This window comes from Eurosta solidaginis, chromosome 2 (genome assembly GCF_040869045.1).
Source record: "Eurosta solidaginis isolate ZX-2024a chromosome 2, ASM4086904v1, whole genome shotgun sequence".
In the NCBI taxonomy this organism is placed as follows: domain Eukaryota; kingdom Metazoa; phylum Arthropoda; class Insecta; order Diptera; family Tephritidae; genus Eurosta; species Eurosta solidaginis.
The window spans coordinates 148,733,767-148,761,511 of NC_090320.1; the positions used below are offsets into that span (position 1 = coordinate 148,733,767).

The window sequence follows — 27,745 nt, forward strand, 5'->3', positions numbered from 1 at the left end:
GCAACTTCGTCGCATTTTGTTTCCCAGCCGATAAACATTTTGAAGTTATCTAGTAGTGATGTTGCCTGCCAGGCCGCAATTCCACATAGTCTCGAACAAAGAGAAAATAATTATGAGCTAGTGAGATGTAGAATTTTTGACAATCAATCCAATTTCACGGTGTCGGAAAATATTTTAAAATGCCGTAAAAGGTATGCCAAACGTGTAAAAGAGCGAAAGCTTTTGAAAGACCTCTAGTTAAAGTAAAGATAGAAAACAATTTTGTGGTAGGCCTACTGGACTCTGGAGCTAACGTCTCTATACTAGGATAGGATTGTGAGAAATTTTTAGAAGTGAATGGTCTGAAATATCACCCACTGCAGGCTTCCGTATATACAGCGGGTGGCAACAAGCAAAAAATATTAGCTTCGATTTCTTTACCCGTGACTTTCAAAAATACGACCAAAACTATTCGTTTTTAAATTGTACCTGCGCTACTTTAAGAAGCCTACGTCGGAGTTGACTTCTGGAAAGCATTCGCGTTAGCTCCTAATATATTTCCAAGTGTAGCGTGTTTAGAAGTTAGCGAACAAAAGAATCAAGAACACAATTTTCATGATTTGACAAGAAAACAGAAGTCCGAATTGCAGAAAGTAATAGAGATGTTCCCGTCATTTGAAAAGTTAGGTTTGGGGCAAACACAGCGGGTCGAACCCCATATTGATACGGGTGACGCAGTTCCGATCAAAAGCAAGCAATTCCCTCTTTCGCCACCAAGGCAAGCCGAAGCGCTTAGGGAAATAGACAGGTTGCTTGAAATGGGAGTGATCGAGGAATCGAACTCGCCGTGGTGTAGCCCGGTAGTGTTAGTTAGAAAACCAGGGAAGGTCCGGATATGCATTGACTCCAGGAAGGTCAACGAGGTCGCAAAAAAGGACTCGTACCCGTTGCCGCATATCAACGGCCTGTTCAGTAGACTGAAGTACACGCATTATATCAGCGGCATTGACCTAAAGGACGCGTTCTTCCAAATTAAATTGACGGAATCATCGAAGGAGAACACAGCCTTCGCCGTTCCGGGAAAACCACTGTATCATTTCAAAGTGATGCTGTTCGGCCTATGCAATGGACCGCAGACAATGAGCAGATTCATGGATAAGGTAATTCCATCGCTCTTGAGGGAGAATGTTTTCATTTACTTGGATGATCTAATGGCGAAGTGCCGGCCTTACCATAAATGTAAAGAAGAGCAAATTTTGCCAGAAAGAGATTCGATACTTAGGATACCTGATAGGTAGCGAGTGTTTAAAAGTAGACCCAGGGAAAATAGAAGCCGTTAAGAATTTCCCAATTCCGAAATCTCCTCGTCAGGAGCGTAGGTTCGTTGGCATGGCAAACTGGTATAGGGCGTTCATTACAAATTTCGCTGACCTAGCGAGTCCCCTAAAGGATTGTCTTCGAAAATCGGCAGGACCATTCAAGCTTACCTCTGAAGCGATAGAGGCCTTCGAAAAACTTAAAGTAGCCTTGAGTTCCGTTCTGGTCTTAGCCCAACCCGATTTCTCTAAGGAATTTGTTATTCAATGCGATGTTTCTAAAATAGGTGTTGGCGGGGTGTTATTCCAGGTCGATGATGAGGGTGCTGAGCATCCAATCGCGTTCGTTTCGAAAAAAATTGAATAATTCTCAACGCAATTATATAGTAACAGAGCTGGAATGTCTCGACGCCATAGTCAGCGTGAAGCGTTTCCGACCCTATATTGAAGGATTACCGCTTCGAATTATCACGGACCACTCCAGTCTCAAGTGGTTGATGACGCAAAAGGACTTGAGCGGGAGGTTGACGAGGTGGTCGCTCCTGCTGTAATGATACGACTTTAAATGGAACATCGCAAGGGCACCCTGACTGTAGTACACGATCACTTTCGCGGTTTGATGCCGACGAGTTGACTTTCATTGCCACACCCGGGGAAATAGATTTAGTCTCTCCCGAATTCAACAGCAACGCATATCTAGATCTGATTAGAACCGTTGAAGAGAACGAAGAGTTGCTTCCGGATTTGCGCGTGATTGATGGCGTTGTATTTAAGAGAGTTAAATTTCGGAAAGTGGTGGAAGGGGAAGAAGACTTGTTATGGCGTTTGTGGTTACCGAAGGGATTGACGGAGGAAGCCGTGAGATTAGCATATGGCGCCAACCGGAGTTACCATGGCGGGTGGCAGAAAACTTAGAACGTGTTAGGCAAAAGTACTTCTGGCCACAGCAAAGCGGCAAAATCCGCGAACCAACAGTCAATACCACCTATAGTGAGTATCTTTGCATCCGAAAGGCCATTTCAGCGGTTATATTGCGATTTTCTGCGGCCTTATTCGCGATCCAAACGGTGAAATCAATTTCTTTTCATAGTTCTGGACCATTTTGCAAAGTATGTTTGGCTAAAGCCCATGCAAAGAGCCACAACTGTTAACGTTATAAATTTCCTCGATTCAGAAATTTTTCCAGCTGTAGGGGTACCTGAGTTTATTCATAGTGACAATGGTAAACAGTTTATCTCGAAGGAAATGAAACAATTTTTAGAAAATTACTGGGTGAAGCACGTGAGGACGGGGTTATATTCTCCTCAAGCGAACGCCTCAGAACGAGTTAATAGAGAAATTGTTTCCAAAATAAGAATTTTCCTGAAGGATAAACCAAACCATACCGATTGGGATAAGCATATACCAGAGATTTTATCAGTTTTGAGACAAAATATGGTTGAACATGCCTCAGCGTACAAGATTTTATAGAAACTCGACAGCCTTGAGGAACAACAGGTTACCATAGCAAATAGAGCCGACAAGTTGACTAATATTCGTGAGCAAATCCATAGAAATTTAGATCAGGCAAAGGATAGGGGAATAAACACCTATAACAAGCGCTCTAGGCAAGTCAACTACAAGAAAGGTCAGGAAGTTTTCCGGAAAAACTTTGCTTTGAGTAACTTCAAACAGGGCATTAGCGCCAAATTCCTACCAAAATACCTTAAATTTCGAGTGCTCCGAAAGATAGGCAATGCATTGTATGATCTCGAGGACCTAAACGGGAAATTGATAGGTCGCTTCCATGTTTCGGATATTCGTCCACAATAAAACAACAAGAACGTCTATTTTTTGCAAAATTTACAAATTCGCTTTTTTTTACATACAAATTTGAGTATATCTCATTTTGGCGTTTTGGCGGTCGGAACATCTCGCCTAGTATTCTTCCCGAGCAAGGGTGTTCACACGCGTTCTCACCGAGAACCGTGAACAGCCTGGCAGTCCAAACTTGGTTAATAGAGAAATTGTTTCCAAAATAAGAATTTTCCCGAAGGATAAACCAAACCATACCGATTGGGATAAGCATATACCAGAGATTTTATCAGTTTTGAGACAAAATATGGTTCAACATGCCTCAGCGTACAAGATTTTAGAGAAAATCGACAGCCTTGAGAAAGACCAGGTTACCATAGCAAATAGAGCCGTCAAGTTGACTAATACTCGTGAGCAAATCCGTAGAAATTTAGATCAGGCAAAGGATAGGGGAATAAACACCTATAACAAGCGCTCTAGGCAAGTCAACTACAAGAAAGGTCAGGAAGTTTTCCGGAAAAACTTTGCTTTGAGTAACTTCAAACAGGGCATTAGCGCCAAATTCCTACCAAAATACCTTAAATGTCGAGTGCTCCGAAAGATAGGCAATGCATTGTATGATCTCGAGGACCTAAACGGGAAATTGATAGGTCGCTTCCATGTTTCGGATATTCGTCCACAATAAAACAACAAGAACGTCTATTTTTTGCAAAATTTACAAATTTGCTTTTTTTTTTTACATACAAATTTGAGCATACCTCATTTTGGCGTTTTGGCGGTCGGGAACATCTCGCCTAGTATTCTTCCCGAGCAAGGGTGTTCACACGCGTTCTCATCGAGAACCGTGAACAGCCTGGCAGTCCAAACTTGGGTTGTACTAGCCTTACGGAGTTTGGACGAGTTCTCCTTTATCAAAATGTCTACATACATAATTTTTTTTAGCCTTTCTGTGGGGGCGATATCCACTAGAAAATACCATAAGGAGTTTTGACGAGCTCTCCATAACAAATGTCTATCTGCCGAAAAGCTTTTAACTAAGAAACAAAATTAATTTACCATTTTTTTCTTAAAATTTACTTTTTTTGATGGACCTTCTGTTGCCCGGCTAGCTTCGCGGTAGAACTTAACTGACCTCGGAGGTTCCTGGAAGTGACTCTCTACGGCTGAACCGGTTTCCTGTTGGCTTCATCGCCAGGTTCTCGAAGCGAAGCAGGTTTGTTATGGTCCGCTTGGGAGATTCACATCCTGAACATCCTACTGACTGGTGGTAGGAGGTTAGTTAATAGGGAAAAGGTTAGGATTCACCCTCACTCATGTCTGCCTGGGGTGGTTAAAACAAATGTTCGTTAATTTCGCGCGGGTGGCATCGCCAAAGAATCCAATGGTGTGGGAAAATTTCAAATAACGGCAACCATCGTAGCATAACTGTACAAGGTGACAGCTGATTCATAGCGTTTTATGGGATTTGACACATCAACTTCCGGCGCAGTACGATTTTGACATTAGTTCGTCAAATTACAAAAACAAAGTACATGGAACTTTTAAATATGGCTGCAGGAATGTTACCGTGGCTACCACCTTGTGTGGTTCCACCATGGGAAACCACAGTGAAATCATGCGATTTAAGGGCGCCGTTCCACTGCGCAGTCGCAATAATGGTGGAATTTCGTTTTAACGCATGACGGCGTGGGGCGCCATTTGTAGAAATCATTAGCAAAATTACAATCGTTGGCAGCGGTACTGTTCCGCCAAGTGAGTTTTTTATTGGGAGTGGTAGTGGTAAAAAATTAAGTGATTTTTTTTTTATTAAATTAAACCTAATAAATTGGTAAGTTTAGATCATTATTAGTTTTAACTAATTTTGTTGTAAACTGGGAAGTAAAAACGTGGCAATAATAAGCCAAATTCGTGGTCCTAAAAGTCGCTCAAGGGTCTTGTTCGGAGCCACAAGTGACACCATTGCAAGATGGGAGAAATAACTTTGAGTAGCACTGTAATAAATGTATTTATCAATATTGTAACCTGATCACCTTAATATATGTATATATGTAATCTGGTCAACAGCTGGTATAACAGAACTCATGTCATACAAAACTTTAACTAACTGTTGCCACACTGATCATTCCGCTCTTGAACATAAGTATGCACGCAATATGCACATAAATATAAACATATGTACGTAAAAATATGTATTCATTTGTCTAATGTATAAAGGATGTATGGATGTGCATTTGCCCTCTCATAAGAATATGTACATATTTGCCAAAAAACGGTGAAGGCTGCAGTTAGTTAAAGAAATTAGCATATGTACATATGTGTCTCAGTTTGCTTCGCTGAGACAATTTTAGGCAGCAGCATTGCAATAAAAATAGATTTTTGTTATTCCTTTCGATCGTTCTGAAGCGCACGGCCACGTAGCATCGTACACACTTATGAATCATATTTAAAAATACAAATTGTTAAAATAAATTGTTAAAGTTAACTTTATTGCCGTTTGTTTTTTATTAATACAATTAGCTTCAAAAATAGTTTGGTAGCTCAGCAGGTTTATTGGCGGAAGTATTGAAATTAAACGCACATAACTGCGTAAAAATATATATTTATTTATATTAAGCTTTGCTCCAAGAAATCTCTCAAAAGCTTGCTAAATTTTAGATCTACCGACATAATGTTGCTAAATCAATAATAGTTTTCACTAAAGTTTTTCGGCCATGCATAAAAATAACCAGTGAAAAGAGCTCCAAGCCACCCCACCACCGAAAGCTGCGTGACCTTTCAAATGATGACGTATGGTTGCGTAGGAAAAATCTCCCCTCGCAGCTACTTTTTCGCCATCATATTTTGTACAACCAATAGAAGCTACAAATTTCAAATTTTGTTTCTCACCCCCAGCGCATGAAATGAGTAGCTCTTGTGCAAAGTTTGCCACAACTTATCCTCGTTGTCGCCACACTTGCTCGCGCTTTTGCCTCGCCTCACATACTCGACAATCTTTGTGCAACGCAAACGTAGGTCGTCGTAGCCTGCGATCATAGTTGTTCTGTGTATATGCTTTGTATTAAATGTAAATTCAAATTGTTTTTTTTTTTTTTTACAATTTCCATATAACTCTTCTCTATCGCTGCACGCGATATATAATGGTTGTAATTGAGAACTGGTTTGCGGCACAATGTTGCAAATTTTCACCTCTAATTATACCGGTACTGATCATTTCTTGATATTTGCGATTCCTGTTGCACTAGCGGCCAGTCTATCTTTTCCCTTGTACTCTAACGATTGCGATTTCACACGTAACTCAATTGTTTTCTGTCCAGTACACTTATGCGAGAATTGAAAGAATTCGGGTAACTTGAGCAGAACGAATTGCTTCAAAACGGCTTCACGTTTGGCCAAGTTTCATGCTTTCCAAAAAACTCTACCGAGTTTTTTTTTTTGCAACGCGAGTTCGAAATAATATCGCTAATATTACAACTTTTCTCCCTTCATAGCTTCTAAACAGCCTATACATAGGCCCACCTAAATGGCCTCCTGCAGCCACAGCAGCGACAACAAAAGGAAGAGGCCCACCTAAACGGCCTCCTGCACCACCAACAGCATTAACAAAAGGCAGAGGCCCACATAAACGGCCTCCTGCAGCCGCAACAGCGACAACAAAAGGCAGAGACCCACTTAAACGGCCTCCTGCACCACCAACAGCGTAAACAAAAGGGCAGAGGCCCACCTAAACGGCCTCTTGCAGCACCAACAGCATCAACAAAAAGACAGGGGCCACCTTATCGGCCTCCTGAAGCACCAAACGGCCTCCTGCATCACCAACAGCGACAACAAAAGGCAGAGGCCCACCTAAACGGCCTCCTGCAGCCACAACAGCGGCAACAAAAAGGCAGAGGCCCACCTAAACGGCCTCCTGCACCACCAAAAGCGTTAACTAAATGGCAGAGGCCTACCTAAACGGCCTCCTGCAGCCACAACAGCGACAACAAAAGGCAGAGACCCACTTAAACGGCCACCTGCAGCACCAACAGCTACAACACAAGGCTTTCTGAATTTAAATTTATTATATAGTATTTTAAGCAAAAAGTTGCCTTAGGATGACACTTTAGAAGAAAATGTCTTCATTAATGCTCTTATTACCGTTTACAACTCAACTCTGGTTGGGTTGAAATTTCGTAATTTGGTATTACAGATTACAACTCAACCTGTCAAAAAAAATGACGGTTGAGTTGTCTAGTCTAACAAAGTTTTGTGGCATTACCGTTTACAACCTTGTGTTGGTGTAGTTGTCAAAGACGTCAAAATCTTACAACTGATTACTAGCAGTTGTCTCATACAATTTTTAGTTGTTTTGAAAAAATGTTACGTTTTAGAAGACGGTTCAGCACGTAATTTTTAACAAAAAAACTTCAAAGTTGGCATCAAAAGACATTTTTCGACCTCCGATTTAAGAATCCGAAAACAAAAATTAAAAATTAAATTTTGTCATATCATTTCGGTTAAAATTTTCATGTGGTTGTATTTTGCCAGATTTTTTGTACACACTAATGCAGAAAGGCATTGGACCCACCCAGGGCTATTTTTACAAATCGCGACCAAAGACCGCCAATGCAGAAAGATGTTCTGTGAAAAAAAAACTGTGGATCAGACCTCATATTTCGGTCCCTCTTGCGCCATTTTGTGGGATTTTGTTAATAGAAAAACAGAAAAAAATTTTAATTTCTGCTTTCGAATCCTAAAAACGGATATCGAAACGCGTCTTTTGGTACCACCTTTGATAAGAGTTAGATAGGGCACGGGCTCATAAAACGTTACTAAAAAAAAAAAAAAAAAAAAATTTAAAGCCGGTAGGTAAACCTTTTTTAATCCAACAATAATCAACAATTTTGTACACATTTATAGAAAAAACAACGTTTAAATGAAGGATTACATTGAAAAAGTTTTTGACTTTATGGAGTGACATTCGGAAGTTGGACGAGGCTGGCCGCAGTTCGGATGCAGCCAATATAGGTGAAATTATGCGAACGTGAGTCCCATTGATACTAATCACTACTCCTGGGAATCCTGTTTTAGAGTAAAATACAATTGTTGCTGTTTGGGTTTTAATCCACTTCGCACAAATATGCTCCTTAATAATATCTAAAACCAGTCCAACACCAAAATCATTTCCACAGCATTTTTGATAGCTGCGATATCACCAAGGAGTTTGATTGTGGCGCATATTTTTAAAATAGGAATAAAGCCTTCCCTCGAAAACGTTTGTGGAAATGGTCCTTAATTGTGTTTAGTAATCAGCAAATGCTTCCTTTCAAATCTGCAAAATAACTTCATTTGAAGCTCATCATTTGTCATTTGATCATTGTCTTACTTGACGCTTGGTAGTTCCAAGGGTTTGGAATGATCACGCGAATGTTTTTCGTATTCGCGACATATCAATCACCAACATTTGCGCCATTATAAAATAGATTTCATCTAATATCCCTTTTGCTTTTAATAACATAATCACTTTTGCAAATGCTTAAATGTCCGCCACAAATTGATCAGCTGTTCATTTATCTGTCAAATCATCACTTTCCTAGGTTGGCAACACCAAATCAACTTCAACTGAAATAAGTTGTAATTCGTACTAACGAACAGGAGATTAGTTATCTGAAAGTTTAGTTGTTTTAATTACAACCCAACTAAGTTGAGTTGTTGACCGTAATAGGGTCATAAGTTAACATCCAAATATTTAAGGTAAGGCCACATTAGGCTGCACTACGCAGCACTGCACTGCACTACAAATATTCTTTGCATGTATTCTTATGAGGCAATTCATACCTAGCGTCAGCAGCACTCCGCGACCCGGCACAGCGCGGCAAATTTGATCAACTAGGCAAAAAAGCCGCGTTGTGAAGTTTAGCGCAGTGCATCTGCCGCTAGGTGTGAATTGCCTCATAAGAATACATGCAAATAATTTTGCACCATCTTTTTTCAATCTGGGTGGAACACTCCTTCCTCATATCTTGAGGATGAGATGTCTTGGACCCATAGCCACGACCTTTTTCTTTTCCTTTCGTCTTCTTCGCACAAAAATGAAATAATTACAGCTTCATAAACTGTGTCGTCCATTTTGCAAACAAAAATAAACACAAACTTTTGCCGCAATGTGTCGCTCGATTGCCGCTTAATGTGATTTGCCAAAATATGTCGCTCTGTGAGGCGCCGCTGCTGCTACGTGTCGCGAGGCGTAATGTGCGCGTATCTTTAATAATAATTACGCCCTAATTTTATGCTACATAAAGCTGGTTTCCATTATGTCAAAACTACTGACATCATGTGACAGCTGGTCATTTGGTGTCAAAAGCGTTTTCATTAAATCTCCTTAACTGACACAAAGTATGAGTGTCAAACACCTTCGTCAAAACTACGCGCCAATTGATTGACCATCCGTTTTCATTTTTGTTGTCAAACCTTACGTGTCAGTTGATTGACATTCCATTTTCATGTTTGATGTAAAAGCCTAAACGTCATTTTTTGGCAGATGATCAGCCTTATATAAATATAAAGAATATTAGAAAGTAAAATAATATAAACAAATAAAATGCGTAAAAATATAAAAATTAGTATAGCTACTGCCGCTCTTTGTTTGGTAACATCGCTACGAGCTTGGAAAAATAAAAGGTATAACCAAATAAACCCGAAACAGTGGTGGATTCGACCCGGTCTGCGGAATAGAGAGACATGTGGGTTTTATTCTACGTTGCGCACTAAGCTGGTCAAGCGGGATCCAAAGTGGCTAAGCAATTTTTTGCGAATGTCTGTGGAAGATTTTGATTTTCTTGTGGAGCGCCTCAATCCATATATTTGCAAGAAAAAAACAGTTTTTCGAAAACCTATATCGGTTGGCGAAAGAATTGCTGTTACTTTGCGTTATTTAGCAACTGGCGACAGCTTTTCTAGTCTGATGAGTGTTTTCCTTCTGGGGAAAAACACCATTTGTAAGATAATACATGAGACATGTCGGGCTCTTTAAACTGTTTTAGGAGAAGAATTTTTAAAGGTGGGGAGCGTAACATGTGTATTCCTGCAAAAAACGTTAAAAAATATGTTTTATCTTCCGTAAAGGTTCCGAGCACCCATGACGAATTGACGAAGATTGCTGACCGTTTTAACGAGCGATGGCATTTTCCTAATTACTGCGGGGCATTAGATGGAAAGCATATTGCTATTCAAGCTCCATCAAACTGCGGTTCGGAGTATTTCAATTACAAAAGGTATAACAACATTGTCCTGATGGCTTTGGCGGATGCTGACTACAAATTTTTGTTTGTTGAAGTTGGGGCATATGGCCGTGAGTCTGACAGGGGCGTTTTCGCAAGGTAAATCACATGTATGTTGCACCAGAATTATCATAACTTAATCAAAATTTCAGATGCCCTCTTTCAAGTGCTCTTGCTGACAACACATTAAATTTCCCGCCTCCGAGGCCACTTCCGATAGAAATTGCTGAAATGCCTTTTGTGAGTGTAGCTGATGAGGCGTTTCCCAATGACGCGTTACTTAATGAAACCATTTTGCTATCGGGAACAGGTGATGTCGCACAAAATTTTTAATTATAGGCTATCGCGGGCAAGAAATGTAATTGAGAATGTGTTCGGAATATGTGCGTCTCGTTTTTGAATTCTCAGAAGACCAATGGATGTGAAACCGGAGCATGCGAAAGATATTATCCTCGTGATTTGTGTGCTGCATAACTTTCTCCTGACACGAAAATCCATATACATACAAAGATGTGATGTCGACGATGATACTGAGGGAATTGCTGTGAGAGGTAGCTGGCGAACAGAGCTGGGGGAAAACGGGATACTCCCATCAATTAGGCCAAGCAGCACATTAGGTAGAGGGACAGACAACGCGATGAATGTGCGAGAAAACTTCATGGAGTATTTTATGACGCCCCACGGTGAAGTGGCATGGCAGTATAACAGGCCAATATTGCATAACTCATTTCAAAGTTGTGAATGAATACCACCCCACATCAGGCAATTCCACGTACCCGATTGACTTGGAGTTTACCTGGCCAAGAGCTGTTATTTCAGCATATAATCTATACTTTTCCCTATATCACTTTTCGTAGCGAATGTTCATATATTTGTGTGTTTTTAATAATTTTCATTTTAAATATAGAAACCACACAAATTAAAGTTTCAAAGTTTTTGTGTTACGGAACCCAAAAACGATTATTTGATACTCGTTTTTGTTCCATATCGAATTACGGAAAGCCACCCCTGCATAACTGAAATTTTTTAAAAGCGCCTAAGTAAGAAGTACAAAATTTAGGTAAACTTAAATAATCATAAGATTTTGCAATTTTATTTAGTTTTAATAATAAACAAATTAGTTGCATATTGGTTACACAGTACAACAAATTTCGAATTTTTTGTAACATAATTATAACCATATCTGGGCAGGGTGCATTAAAATTTTAGTGCACTCAGAATTCCGCTATCACTAAAAGGTTTACACCTTTTCCAGTTTAAGTTCAGAAATTTACAATTCATATTCAGAAAATTACAATTCAAGTTCAGAAATTTCCATTTCATATTTAGAATTTCCAATTTAAATTCAGAAATTGACAATTCAAGTTCAGAAATTTCGAATTCATATACAGAAAATTAAAATTCAAGTTCAGAAAATCACAATTCAAATTCAGAATTTCCAACTTAAGTTCAGAATTTCCAATTCATATTCAGAAAATTACAATTTAAATTCAGAAATTTACAATTCAAGTTCAGTAATTTCCAATTCATATTCAGAAAATTAAAATTCAAGTTCAGAAAATCACAATTCAAATTCAGAATTTTCAATTTAAGTTCAGAATTTCCAATTCAAGTTCAGAAAATTACAATTCAAGTTCAGAAATTCCAATTGAAGACCAGAAATTTCCAACTCATATTCAGAAAATTACAATTCAAATTCAGAAAATTTTACTTTGTGCTTTGAAAATTTTTTTCACACTTTTTTTCACACATGTTCGTAAAAGTAATTGAGTCAAAATTCCTATGATTTTACTTCATTCTGTAAATGTAAATACACGTGCGCGGCCAAGGTAAAAAAAAATTTTTCACATTCATACAAAGTATAATATATAAAAAGCGAAGCGTAATGGAATGTAGCGAGGTTTTTCTGATATTCATATGGAAGGGTTTTTTGTTTACATATTTATTTTGGAAAAGCCACATGCTCTTTTGAAGAGGAAGCTATGTATGTATTTATTTACGAATTAATAAAATTAACATATATGTTTAAGCAATTTTGCATGCACAGATTTCCTTTGGATGAAATAAAAATACCTGAACAATTTTCTGTACTTAAATTGTAATTTTCTGAACTTGAAATATAATTTTCTGAACATGAATTGGAAATTTCTGTACTTGAATTGTAAATCTCTGAACCATGCTACAATTACCAGGTAAACGCATCAGAGTTGCATTTTACATGTTTTTCATTCGAAGGAGGTCATAAAATGTCAAACTTTGTTTATGTTTACATTTTTTGTTTATATACGTTTGATGTGAAAATTTCTTAGTACGCAGTGGTTTTTCAATGTTTTGCAAATTTTTGTAAGAAAAGAAAAAAGAATTTACTTGTGTTTTGTGTATATTTAAATATGGGAAAGTGTTGTTTGTGCAATATTAGAAAGGAGAAAGCGGGTGTGAAGCTTTTCACAGTCCCGCAAGATCCAAGGAAGAGGAAAAATTGGGAAAAAGCTTGTGGCGTTAAGTTTACGCAAAATGGCTTCATTTGCTCGCTCCATTTTCAAGCCCTCTGACCTTATTGTGGGAGCGAAGAGAGTAAATTTGATGCCCAACTCAACTCCGTCGCTATATTTACCGGCTTTTATGTAAGTATCCACTTTCCCGATTGGTGCAAGATATAAAATGAAATATAATTTTATTTATGGTAGTAGTGCAGTTTACGGTACCCAGCCTAAAGTTGGGCCAAGATTTCCGAGTGAGGTATCAAAAGACGCGTATTAATCTCGAGAACAATAATCCGAAGGCGGAAAAGAAAAATTTTGTCTCTGTCCGGAGATATTTGCAGTTGAAGTTGGCGATTTTAATGTGGTTGTTGTTGCGTTTATACCCACAAAAAAAATTTTGCATCACCGTGGCGGTAGCCAAGGTTATACCACACACCCGGACTTGGCATGGCGTAGCCTAGGGTTATTTTTTATAAGCGCGGCCGAATGCCGCCAACGCAGAAAGGTGTTCTGCGAAAAAATACTATGGATCCCACCCCCGGTTTCGGAGGGACCCGGGGTCTTTTTTCGGTTTTCGGTTAATATCTTTTGAACGGGTGAAAAAAGTTAACTTCCGCTTTCGGATTATTGATCTAGACGTGAATACGCGTCCTCTGATACCTCACTCGAAAATTTTGGCCCAAATTTCGGTGGGTTCCGTAAACTGCACTATTACCTTATTTATGACTTAGGAGTACTAATCAAGGGTTGGTTAAAAATGAAAGTTGTCTCGTCGTCCCCAACCGTAATTCCTACGGTGATCTACCAAAATTTCGGACAATACTTTCGCCGCTACAAAGTGAACCTTTCATCTCTAACATGAAAGAAAAGTAAGTTAATATATGTATGCAAGTTATTTGATAAATTCCCTTCTACATGTTTGGTTTTTTTTGTTTAAGTGACACCTTTGGAGCGAAAAGCCAATACTTGGTACGGAAAAACTGCAGCACACAAACAGATATACATAATGTTCAACAAATAACCTGTGAAACCCAGACGCACTAAGTTCCCGTAGTTTATTCACTTTACATTTTAGTCTTTCTAATACCTCATCTAAATTAAAATTATTTAGTGAAATACATATTACTCCAGTGCGCAATGGAGTCAGAAATTACCCGCTTGAGGGTGGAAAATCTTAAGCTACGTGAGGATAATGAAGAATTGAAAAGAAAAATGCCAACACTGCCATCGTAATGTCTGCCGTGGAGTCTGTTTTTACAGAAGGACAGATGCAGAAGATGTTGCTACGTGGTAAGTGTTTTCCGTTACCTTGTATTATATATATACTAATTCGCATGCGTAGAGCTTAGGAGTAAAATACCATAACTTTTATTTGTGCATAGAACTTGGGATTGGGCTTAAAACCATTTATGTATTCAACATTACAAAATAAAACAAAATAGTTCCCAGCCAGTATTTTTTGAAAGTTTTGATCAGTATATATATATATATTTATATTTAAATATCATACCCCAAGATGATTAAAAACGTTCAAATTTAAAAGCATTTTCTGTTCGAAAATTAACGTATCGTCGAGAGAAAAATGTACCATAAATGTGATTATTCTTGAATAATCATTTATGATTCCTATTTCGAAACGCTTTTTATTCATATTTGATATCATTGTAAAATTGAACTTTAATAGTTTTAGAGTAATATTTGACTGCTTTTCACAGTCATTTTCTGATCATATTCGTGAATATATTTCAATCGTTTTGGTTGAGATTTTTTAATCATTTTTGAATGCCATTATAATGCATTTTTTCTTCATATCTCATTCAAAATAGGATACTACATAATAATATTATTTCATCAGGGAAGAAAGCATGCGAAAGTGAGCTATTCGAACCATAGCTAACTCGCAAACAAACTTGACCGATATACACCTGCGACTACAACATCCAACATCAGCATTATCGTCAGCATCTTAAAATACGGATACGATACGGGATGTTGACGCCGTATCCAGGTATGTCAAGATAGTTTCATTTACCTGGGGTTCAAATAGCTCACAACCTATGTATTGTCCAATCATTAAGTATTTTCTGGGAAGCTGAAGCAGAGAAATGGTTGGGGAAATCTTCGTTCACGAGCAGCATTACATTATTTTTGTCTTGAAGAATATCTTTTTTTATATATTTTTTCTTAGCTTCATGAAAAAATATGTGTATGCGAAAAAAATAAGATCTTTAATGAAAAGTAAAATTTCAATAAGAATAAAATCATTATTCAGTCAACAAATATATTCATAAAAGATTCAGAAAGCTGAATGAAAAATGATTATAAATTTTTGATCACCTAAAGTAAACACATTTGATTCAAATATGATTCTAAAATGTGATTGAAAAACTATATTCAGTTTTTTATCATCAAAGGTAAGCATATTTGATTATTCTTTTTGTTGGGTTGATGGTGAATGAGGACAAAACGAAGTACCTGCTGTCATCCAGCAAAGAGTCAGCACATACGCGCCTTGGCAACCACGCTACTGTTGGCAGCCATAATTTCGAAATAGTAAAATACTTCGTTTATTTGGGAACCAGCATCAACACTAGCAACAACATCAGCACTGAAATCCAGCGAAGAATCAATCTTGCCAATAAATGCTACTTTGGACTAGGTAGGCAATTGAAAAGTAAATTCCTCTTTCGGCGAACGAAAATCATACTCTACAAGTCACTTATCGTACCCGTCCTGCTATATGGGGCAGAAGTATGGACCATGACAACAGCAGATGAATCGGCTTTGGGAGTGTTCCAGAGAAAAGTTCTTCGAAAGATTTATGGACCTCTACGCGTTGGCAATGGCGAGTACCGAAGAAGATTTAATGATGAGCTGTACGAGCTATACGCAGCCATCAACATAGTCCAGCGAATTAAAACGCAGCGGCTGCGCTGGTTAGGCCATGTTATGCGAATGAAAGATGATGCTCCTGCCAAGAAAGTGTTTCTATCGGAACCCGCCTATGGAAGCAGAGGTAGAGGGCGGCCCCCACTCAGTTGGAAGGACCAGGTGGAAAACGATTTAAACTCCCTTGGTGTGACCAATTGGCGCCGGTTGGCGGAACGAAGGAGCGACTGGCGCCTTGTTGGACGGCCATAACCGTTTAGATGGTTAAGCGCCAATTAAGTAAGTAAGTTTTGTTGGTTTTTATGAAATATTAAAATTTAGTCATTAAAGGACTTCAAAAATTATTCCAAAAATTGATCGAAAAATGCTTTTTAGTTTTTCATCATTCATATTTGATTATTTCTTTTGTTCAATTGTATGATAACTCATTGTTTAGTCAGAAAGAGTAATCAAATTGTATTGATATGTAGGGAAATTCAAAATTGAATCACCAAAATGCTGAGTGGGTTACCGATGCCCAAACAACGTATAGTTTTCGGTGCATACGCTCACGCCAAACACCTCTTCTTTAACTTGAATAGTGTAATTATTTAGTTGTAGTAGCTCCACGAGTCCTAGGAAAGTAATCTGTTAGCTCGCCCACACAGCCATGTTTTACTTTGTGTATGTATATCTCTATAAAAAGAAAAAAATAGGTTTGTGTACACGAGAGATAAGCTTACATAGATTAATCGTTTGAGCTACTCACGAATTCTATTTGCGATCTAATTCCTGACCGATTGCAGAACTTCCAAAAATTCTTGCTTATTGTATATGAAGTATTGTTATTCATTTGCATATAAATAAAAAAGTGTATGTTCGGTTGCAACCGAACATGATATACTCAGCTGTAGGTTTTCGAAAAGTCCCCTCCCTCGGTTCAAAGGTTAAAATAAGTCACCACAGGTTAAGTTTCCAAAGGAGGAGAAAATGTGGGGAAAATAGATTGGGAATATTTTTTTATTACTACCTTTGTTCAACTCTTTTATCTCAATATGCGCTTTTTTGTTTGTTAGACAAAACCGTAAGATGGAAGTGGAATGACATATCGAAGGCAATATGCCTTCACGCCTCTGGACCCAGAGCTTATAGGCATTTATACCAAAATGGGTTTCCACTTCCACATGTTAGCACTCTGCAAAGATGGTGTCAAAAAGTGCCTGTATGTGAAGGTATATTGCATATCTCATTAGACCTTATGCGCAACATAAGTGAACTTTCGGCACAAGAAAAAGTGTGTGTATTGGCATTCGATGAGATGAAAGTGGCTGAAGTCTATGAGTACGAATCCAATGGAGACTTCGTGAGGCAACCGGCGAAGCTTGTCCAAGTGGTAATGGCACGGGGGTTGTATTAGAGCTGGAAACAACGAGTCTTTTGTGATTTCGATTGCAAGATCGATGCTAAAATTCTCAAAAGTATAATATTATCGGTACAGGGCGCTGGCTTTCCCGTCGTTGCAACAGTTTGTGATATGGGAACGTCAAACCAAAGTTTGTGGAGGAACCTTGGTGCTACTATAGGTAAAAGTCGCGTTCCAAAAATTTAAAGTTCCTTCCTGCTATATCATAACATTTATAGATCGACCATGGTTTCCTAATTCAGAGTACGCAGAAGAAAAAATTTTCACCTTTGCTGACGCTCCACATTTATTAAAACTAATAAGGAATCATTATATCCAAACCGGCCTGAAATGGAACGGAAAAATTATTAACACTCGTGCTATATTAGATGTGATGAAACATACCTCTCAAAGTGATGTGTCTATAGCATACAAAGTGAAAGAGGAGCACCTAGCAGTGAAAGGCATAAGTAAGTGTGCTGTAGTAGAAGTGGTTATTCGTCCGGAATTTTTTGTTTTGTCGTCCAGAATGAAGTATAGTGAAAAATGGCATAAGAAAAAAACACGTACAGAAATTTCTTAAATTTTTGTACTGAGTTTTCCGGACGAAGGGGCCAGAGCAAGTTTATTGGGAAGGTATTTATGTATTTAAATGTTTCCTTTATATAAATTAGGCAAACAAAAAGTAAAGCTAGCGGCAGAGTTATTCTCCAGCACTACCGCAAACGCCATACGGCGCTGCCACCAGCTAGGTATGGACGTTTGCAATGCGGTTGATACAGCGGATTTAATCCAGCTAGTGAATGATTGGTTCGATGTGGTTAACTCATCTGTAGATAACTACCACTACCCGGGAAAAGTAAAGTATTTAATAAATATATTACAAACCGTATACAAAAAGTTTTTCTTAAAGGAGCCATTTGGCCTCAACCTCCAGCAGCAGAAAGAAATCCTACAAAGGATGGATAAATTTATGTCAGAAGTGGTAATACCGGTAATTCCCAAAGAAGGAAAGGCACAAACTGAAAAAACGGACATAGAAATATTTCAGAAGGGTGTGTTGATGACCACTAGAGCTCTGCCAATGTTGTACGAATATCTACAATCAACGTATAATTTCAAATATATTGCGACTCGGCGTCTAAATCAAGATTTACTTGAACACTTTTTCGGGACCATTCGTAGTTATGGGGGTCTTAATGATAATCCTACACCGAAATATTTCCGATATAGGCTTCGTAAATATATACTGGGTAATAGTTCGTGCTGATTGTACCATATTTAATTTTCACTACTTAAATATTCTTACAGCAAGAAATACTAAAAATTTAGATAACACTGGAAATGTACAACAAGACTCAACAGAATGGCTCAATACATCGAACCCTGACGATTTTCTCCCGATTGAGCAAACCCTAACGAGCCCAATGAAGCGGAAGGTGAAGACCATGAAATTGTTGACGCGCTAAGCGGTATTAATATACACTGTGATATTGGCGTTCTGCAAGAAGACGCATTAGCGTACTTGGCGGGTTTTATAATCCGAAAGCAGAATCTCAAGCAATATGAGGATACAAATGCCACGGTATATCCTTATACCGATCTTGTATCAAAGGGTCTTTTGAAGAAACCTTCGTTTCACTTCATGAATGGCATAAAGAGTTTAGAAGCTGTATTTAACAACGTGAACTCAACTGAAATCGCATTTTTCAAAAATTTGAAACAGTACTTGGTTGACCAGAGCACATATGTGGACCTTCCAGAAAATGTAAAAAGATTTTTTTTCAAGTGCCGCATCTTTTTCCGAATACGGCATTTGAATAACCGCTGAAAGGTAGAGAAAGCAAAGTCGCGAGTAATGCGAAACAAAAAAATTAGTAAAGTAACTCTATAATCTGGTAAAAGAAAGATTTATAATTATTTTACTCAAATAAAAATTATATCCTTATTTCAGCACAACCCTGACGATACGAAAAACGGCCCTTATCAGGGCCACCACTAATCACCAAAGAGAAAAAATTGCTAATCAATTATGCCTACGCAAAACGGCCCTTATCAGGGCCACCAAGAGCAAAATTTGCTAGACAATTATGTTTTACATTTTATAAATTTACTTTTGGATTATTTATATCCTCTATATTATTAAAATTATGGTTATTTTCAGGGCAATACATAGAAAAAAGGGGATGATAAGAAAACAAAACCGGAGTATAACCGATACGGAAACACTCCAAACCGAACTTTTGCCATAGCAGGTACTGATACCAGATTCAGCCTAAAACCGAAATTGATACAAAAGCCTCCTGGTTGTTAGAGCAAAGACGAATTTAATTTGTTGTGAAAATTTCATATTTCGCAGTTTTTTCAAACATTTTACGAATTAATACATTAAAAATTCTTTCTGTGAAATGAAATTGTGATATTTTAAATTTATTGTGAAATCAAAAAGTATGTAAACATATTAATAATAAATATCAATCTAATGTTTACACGGAAATGAGTTTTAGTCTCAGAAAAACATTTTGTGAGGAAGCTCCAAATTGATTACACAAACAAAAAATAATTGAAAGAAAAACATGCCCTCCTACATAGTAAGCTTGCATTTTCATTAATCTTCATACTACATGCATATTATACATATGTATGTACATATTTTTGTTGCATTAAAATACATCGAGGGTAAGTCTACCGTGTCGAACTTGCTTGAGTTTACAATCTTTGTATCCAACAGTTTTAAGACTAATTATGAAGTTGATATTATTTATACTGATTTTAGTAACGTATTTGATAAAGTTTCTCATTCCATACTTTTAATCAAATTTAATCGGTTAGGATTTCCTCCATTGTTCTTCTCTTGGGTTTCTTCTTATTTGAAGGAAAGAAAACAAACAGTTATATTTAATAATTGCTGGCTTCGGTTCATAAACGTAACTTCTGGTGTTCCACAGTTTTGGTCCAGTTTTGTTCCTGTTGTTCATTAATGACCTTCCAAGTGTTTTGAAGTGCTGCAAGCCGTTGATGTACGCTGATGATGTCAACCTGGTAATGCCTATCAAGCGGATCTGAATAGTCTAGTTGATTGGTGTAATGTAAACGCCTTGTCACTAAACCTCCCTAAGTGTAAGTTCATGTGTATTACAAGGAAGTCCTTTCAATCCCATGATTATGCTATTGGCGATTATTTAAGACTAACTTTATTGATCTAGGCGTTACAATGGACCCAAAACTGAATTTTAAATTTCATATTGAATCTGCGTAAATAGGGCTAAAGGTACTGGACATTCGTTAAACGTTCGTCTAAGGAATTCAATGACCCATACGTTACAAAAACTGTTTTTATATCATTGGTCAGGCCTATTTTCGAATACGCTTCAATAATTTGGAATCCACGTTGTCAGGTTCATTCTCACAAGCTGGAATGGTCCAGAAACAATTTTTGTTTTTTGATTTAAAACACTTAACATGGGATACTTCCAAAAATCTTTCCCCCCTACTGCAACCGGTTAAAACTACTACAGTTGCCCACGTTAAAGAGCCGCAGGGAGATGCATGGGGTCTGGTTTATTGTACAACTAATAAGTGGGTCGATAAATAGTCCATTTTTGCTTGGCGAAATAAAGTTTAACGTTTCAACTAGGCCATCTAGACATTTTCTTTAAATTTTTTTAGCTACATGCAGATCGAATTATGAAATGCATGAACCACTTCGCTGTTTATGTCATGATTTTAACAAACACTGCAATAATTTTGAAGCCTGTGACTCGCTTCTCAGTATTAAAAAATGTCATTTAACTACATTAAATTTGTAATTTGAAATGAAGCAAGAACGCTAACCGTGGTAATACTGCTCAACCCTCTATTTTAAATATGAAGGTACTAGTTATTGGAAACTTGTTTGCAAAATTGTGATTTGATCATTGTCTTTATATGTACATATGTACTCAAATTTATTCTGTATAAATTTTATTCTGTATTAATTTTGTCTACTATTAATTTCCTCTATTGTTGTCATGTTCATAAATTCACGTGTGCCCCCTACTGGGCAAACAGCTCCCTAATGAGTACTTTGAGCGAGGTCGCTTGGAGATACTTACAAGAATTCGTTTACAACATTTTAAACTTCTGCTTACTTCTAAGTCTTGAATTCAAATTATCAAGCGTTTAATTAAATAATGTTTAATATTATTTTAAAATTGATGACTGAATATGTTATTTATATCGTCAATTATATCTTTAAATTGTCTGTATAATTGTTTAATTTGTAGACTGATAAATAAAATTAAATAAATAAGATGTGCGACTTAAAAATTTAAACTTTTTATACTTATTTTGCATAGACATATATTATGTGGGTATTAGCACTAAAAAGGATTCATATAATACAATAAGGCGGCTCATTTCTGATCTTCTACACCAATATCTGCATCCATTGTATTTGTTCTTCTAAACGCATAATAGCTTCGTTATATGAAAAATTGTACTTATCCTTGAATATGTAAACCAGCCACTCAGGCATTAAGGGATTAGCAAATAGCGTAGATTACTGTAAATAGGTTAAACGTTTTCTGTACGAAGTAAAGATGGCTCAAGCCAACACCGCCTAGGAGCTTAAGGAGTCATCTCCGTAAGCATTATGAGGTAATACGGCCCTGAGAACTCAGCCGTATGAAGCAAAAAAACACAAGCAGGTCATCAGTGAACTCCAAAAACAGGCGTCGGACCTTTATGCCAGGAATTGCCCGGTGAATCCAGTACTCAAAGAACAGTACCCAAAACTTGCGGAAGAGGTTCGCACACTCTAGCTCAACTTCGTTCTGGATACTGTAACAGGCTAAACTCCTACTTATCCAGAATCAACCCCGTCATACAAAATGTATACCCTGCTTGCAATGTGTCCCCACATGACACCAACAATTTCCTCAATTGTAATATAGAACCAACGCCGCTAACACCTCTCTCACTATGGCCCACCCCTGTTAAAACAGCAACTTTCCTTGGACTCCCGTTAGAGGATATTGAAGAAAATATGTGATCGGTCGCTCCTATTGGATGGGGCGAAGCACTGCTATAACAACAACAACAAGCCATCGAATATTCTAAATCATCTAAAGAAGTAGGCCCGTCCCTGAATGCCTCACAAATTGAAACTGGTGAGGGTGGTACCGCTACTAAAGCTTGGAAAACCAGCTAACATAGGAGTTTCATATCGTCCGAACTCTCTCCTATCGCCAGTAGTAATTTCACCATAAGCCTACGACTTGCCAATCATCCGCAAGGCTTTCGAAAATTGCTTACCACCACTGCTCTGAATGACATCAACAAACAAATAAATTGCGAAATGAACCAAGACCCCATTATCCCTAGAATATCATACTTCGTCGAAACGACGATGCATGTTTTTGTTTTTAGTTTTTCTCCTTAAATTATATGTTTTTTTTGCTGATTTTTTGTATAGATAATATTAAAAAGCTAAACTGTTTTTGTCTTATTTCATATTACATTAAAAAGAATTTATTAATACAAATTTCGACATTTTTTTAAACAGGAGACATCCTTTGTACCCTTTTAAATATTACCGTAGTCGATTCGACGAAGTATGATGTTTACGTATTAAAAATAAGTATGATATTCTAGGGTTATAAAACAGTACTCGTAGCGCTAGACTTATCAAGACCTTTGACACGTCAATCACAGAACGTTGGCTCTAGACTTTGAAGTGTCTACTAAATCTAAAAGGTGGACTGCAAATTATATGTGTGGTCGGCGGGCATCGGTGTAGTTCAGGAACGTAACATCAAAACCTGGAAGAATTAAACCAAATCCTCGGCGGTCTTGTTTACAACGTGTGTGCGGCAAATTTCGGCAATATTGGACACCCATGTCGATGGCATTACGTTACCAACTGACCTACAAACAATAATACTGGGTGTGACGTTCGATCAGGACCTACAACCTTAACAAATTCTCAAGTACCTTGCCGGCAGCAAAAGTGTTTATCGCTACAACAACTAAAATCACCAACCATCTTTTCAATTACAATGTGGAACCAACGTCTCTTACACCCTTATCTCTTAGCAAATTTCCTCGAACTCCAAGTTTCCCGTAAAAGGATATTGATGTGTGAGTGATCGCAACTTTTGGATTGGGCGAAGCACTGCTACAACCACAATAAAAGTTAGTGGTGTTATGGATACGGGAGTCCTTTTCGGATATGAATTCGCTAAGCTGAGGTACGAGGCCGACTGCCGAGAGAACCCATTTTTCACCCCTCGAATCTTAGGGCTTGTGTGTTTTAGTTGCCTTTTACGACTGGAATGTTCTACCATGGGAATGTAGTGAGGCCCTTAGCCCGGTGGTGACCGGAAGGTTCGATCAGGGCAACTCAGAACGTTCGCATGAAATTCGGTGAACCGAAGTCATATCCGACAAAAGCCCTAACATATTAAAAAAGTGAAATCTGGGTGGGGTCTGCCTTTCTTATTTTAATATGATTTTATAAGGGATCAAAGGACAGATAATTTTTTAAAAAACATTAAACAGGATATACATATTTGGAAGAGCCAAGGGTTCGAACTTCAAAAAATCCATTGCCCAGAAAAAGGTTAGTTTGTCGTATAATGAAATATAGAAATATTTTACATACCAATAAAGTGCCTTTTGTGTTTTTACGTACACTTCACCAAGTTTGTGCATCATTTTACATTGCTTTATATAGTATATAAGTTCAATACAAAATAATGACTAATGCCATTATAACCGGTAACTTTTGGCTTTGAGCGCAACTTATGGAAAACTTCATCCAGCTTATGCTTATATTAAGAAGGGTATTTAAAATTTCATCAGCGGACATATCATCCAGTGATCTGTTATAAAGCGAAATTCTAAATTTAATATTCATTGGCATAATATGATAAATAATCAAATATATGTACTACTCACAATATTTCAAAATGATTTCAACCTTTTTTGGCACTTCTATTAAATCTTTGAATATATTCTCCATATTTTCATTAAATCTCAATTTTGCCTTTCCGCTGCGTTCATTATCTGCAATTTCTTCGGGTGTTGAATAAACAATACGTCTACGACGCCTCTGCTGCTTTAGTTTCTTTCGCCTGCGAATATTTACTAGTTTTAGATGCATTTTTCGACGATTTAACTAATTCTTCAGGTTTCTTCTTACCCAGCCATTTACTCATGGGTAATAGTGCAGTTTACGGGAACCACCGAAATTTGGGCGAAAGTTTTCGAGTGAGGTATCAAGAGACGCATATTCACGTCTAGGTCAAGAATCCGAAAGCGGAAGTTAACTTTTTTTACCTGTTCAAAAGATATTAACGAAAAACCGAAAAAGATCCGCGGGTCCATCCGAAACCGGGGGTGGGATCCATAGTATTTTTGCGCAGAACACCTTTCTGCGTTAGCGGCCTTCGGCCGCACTTATAAAAAATAACCCTGGGCTACGCCATGCCAAGTCCGGGTGTGTGGTATAACCGTGGCGGTAGCACACATAATTTTTTTTGTGGGTACGAAAACAACAACAACCACATTAAAATCGCCAAATTCAACTGCAAATATCTCCGGACAGAGATATAATTTTTCTTTTCCGCCTTCGGATTATTGTTCTCGAGATTAATACGCGTCTTTTGATACCTCACTCGAAAATCTTGGCCCAACTTTAGGGTGGGTACCGTAAACTGCACTACTACCCAAATATCTCCGGACAGAGATACAATTTTTCTTTTCCGCCTTCGGATTATTGTTCTCGAGATTAATACGCGTCTTTCGATACCTCACTCGAAAATCTTGGCCCAACTTTAGGGTGGGTACCGTAAACTGCACTACTACCTACTCATGGATTGCTTCTCTTGCTGACATGAGCGTTCACTTTTCCTTTCTTCACGCTTCCGTTTTTATACTGAAGAGTTCGACGATGTTTGCACCGAACCGGTTATTTTGGGTGCCACAAGTTTAGCTGGCGTCGTCTCAACAACAAAATAATCACTTTCAGAACCAAACGTTTCCGTACGAGAGCTTTTGATCGCTTTTGGTTCTTGAAATTTTCACTCTCAGCGGCGGATACTTCATAACGTATTGGTTTTACAGGCGAACGGTACGAACGGCGTTGTTCTGGATTTCGCCTCGGATTTGGTTTCTGCTTCCTGCTTGTTCTTCTCTCCGCTGCATTTTTTAAATTTGAAAATTTTTGGCTTATTAAATCTATATTATCACTTTTTGTTGACAACAAAATACATGTCAGTTTTCTTCTTCCGTCACTTTTGACAGAAAAAATTGAAAGAACGATTGACAGTTTATGGTCAAGCGGCAACAACAAAATACACGGGAGGGTTGCATTTTCACTTATGCTTCTACCTGGTAATTGTACCATGTTCTGAACTTAAATTGGAAATTCTGATCTTGAATTGTAATTTTCTGAATATGAATTGGAAATTTCTGAACTTGAATTGTAAATTTCTGAATTTAAATTGTAATTTTCTGAACTTGAATTGTAATTTTCTGAATATGAATTGGAAATTCTGAACTTAAATTGGAAATTCTGAATTTGAATTGTGATTTTCTGAACTTGAATTTTAATTTTCTGTATATGAATTGGAAATTTCTGAACTTGAATTGTCAATTTCTGAATTTAAATTGGAAATTCTAAATATGAAATGGAATTTTCTGAACATGAATTGTAATTTTCTGAACTTGAATTGTAATTTTCTGAATATGAATTGGAAATTTCTGAACTTGAGTTGTAATTTTCTGAATATGAATTGTAAATTTCTGAACTGAAAAAGAAAATAAATTAAATTAATTACTTCATTAGCAAGAGAAATAAATTTGAATTCATTTATAATGGTGGAACCATTTGCATACACTTTTTTCTTTAATATAACTTATGTCCGCTTACAGGTATTTCTTTTTTTTGCAATTTTCACCAATTTTGCCTACAGTAAAATTACTCAACTACTTTTCTATAAAAGCCGTCGAATTTTCGTAAAAAGTAAAGTTCTTTTTTAAGAATTTTTAAAACTGTTTTTAGTATGCTGCAGCTATCAGAACATTGGTCAAATGAGCGGACGGAAAAATTAATTAATGAAGTGGAGTCGAGGGAAGGGACCTGGAACTTCTTGTCCAAAGAATATAAGGACAGGAATGCCAGGGAAGCCCTTTGGCAAGAAATTGCAGTTATTATGTAGCTGCCTAGAACAGAGGTATCCACAATATTCATATTAATAAAAATTAAAATTACTGTCGTAAATACAAATTGTTACCTTTATTCACAAAGGCCATAACCTACATTTTTTCCGAAAAAGCAAACAAGTAATTGATGTTTGCTTCTCCTGTAAAACTTGAAATATGTTGGTTAGGGCCTTTGTGAATCAAGGGGACGATATACATAGGCGTTTTCTTTAATACAAGGTGTCAGACGCGGTATGTTAATTGAAGTCCTGTATAAATTAAATAAATTTCCGTTGAATGGATCCTTAATCCATCAGATATTATGCTGGATAGACCTGTAGAAGAATGTAAATTAATAAGATCATCCATATGCAGTGTAAGTATTCACCTCTGTAAAGCCTTTCTGAAATGTGAGTACAACCTCATAGATATTTGATTTAAATTCGTGTGCATGTTGGGGATTTGAGGCTTCCCACAGGCGTCCATTTGAGGCAACAAATTGTCCGACATCATCCCAAGCATCACTTTTTGTAGCAGCAGTTACAGTTTCTAAGCACCGCTCAACAACTTTGGCGTAATCATCCTCATGACAATTGTCATGTCTTCGTCGCTTTGTGCCTGATGTGGATGGTGTCGGAGAGGACTCTTCTGGAGAATGTTCGGAAGCAGATGCAGATCCAAGTGATGGGATTTGGCTTTTCTAAATTGAAATCATACACATATTTTGGATGAGTCAGTATTATTAAATGAGGAGTGATTAAACAAAAGGCCGTATTGCCATTTCCACTCAATGCGGGATTTTAATGAAATAGGCCCGGAAAACAAAATTACATATGTTGTCTTCAATGGAAACTGCTAAAAGACGCTACTTCCTATATAAAAGATCTGTCACATTTCGTTGAGTTTCAACCAAGAGGAAAAAGTAACTCCATCTGCGGTATACGCTTACTGACACGCTAGCCGGAAATGTTTTGACAGATAAGAGATGCGTGTATAGGGTTTGCTGTAGACGACGTTGACCCTTGCCCACTCTTTGTCTGTCCCATTTTATTAAATGCGGCCTAAATTTGTAGAGAAAGAGATTAATATGATTATTATTCTGTAACGTATTTGAATGTGACACCAAAGACAATAAATTACTATAAGCTGAGTCAGTTCGTTATAGTGAAATTACAATTTGGCACTAACAGCGACGGTGGCAGTGGCTACTTTTTTTTAGGGAATGTTCAAGTAATAACTCACATTTGCACAGTGGCAGTAAGAAGCAATACTGCCGAGTTTAGTACTGCTTCTAAATTCACTGCCGCTGCCACGATGCTGCTACTGCTAAATTGTAGTTTCACTATTACTTTGTGAAATCGACAATAAATCCTACAATATCTTTGGTGACACAAAACACAATAACTTACCCGAAACGAACAACGAAGACTGTTCCACTTTGTGGATACCTCCGACCTAGGC

The 27,745-nt window shown here is 37.6% G+C and overlaps 2 long non-coding RNA genes and 1 pseudogene across 3 annotated transcripts; 2 read left to right on the top strand and 1 right to left on the bottom strand.

The window, feature by feature from the left end:
* The first annotated feature begins 10,358 nt into the window (after positions 1-10,358).
* On the top strand, positions 10,359-11,090 carry LOC137241679 (uncharacterized; annotated as a pseudogene).
* Positions 11,091-12,649: 1,559 nt separating this feature from the next.
* Positions 12,650-13,903, top strand: LOC137242399 (uncharacterized). Its single transcript, XR_010950218.1, has 3 exons — positions 12,650-12,969; positions 13,560-13,697; positions 13,767-13,903. It is a non-coding gene; the product is annotated as an uncharacterized lncRNA (long non-coding RNA).
* Positions 13,904-23,614: 9,711 nt separating this feature from the next.
* LOC137242400 (uncharacterized) lies at positions 23,615-25,467 on the bottom strand. 2 transcript variants are annotated; one of them, XR_010950219.1, is made up of 3 exons: positions 24,951-25,467; positions 24,038-24,213; positions 23,615-23,961 (listed from the first exon to the last, which is right to left on the bottom strand). It is a non-coding gene; the product is annotated as an uncharacterized lncRNA (long non-coding RNA). The 2 variants fall into 2 exon arrangements; XR_010950220.1 differs by having other exon boundaries at positions 24,038-24,180; positions 24,951-25,466.
* Positions 25,468-27,745: the final 2,278 nt, after the last annotated feature.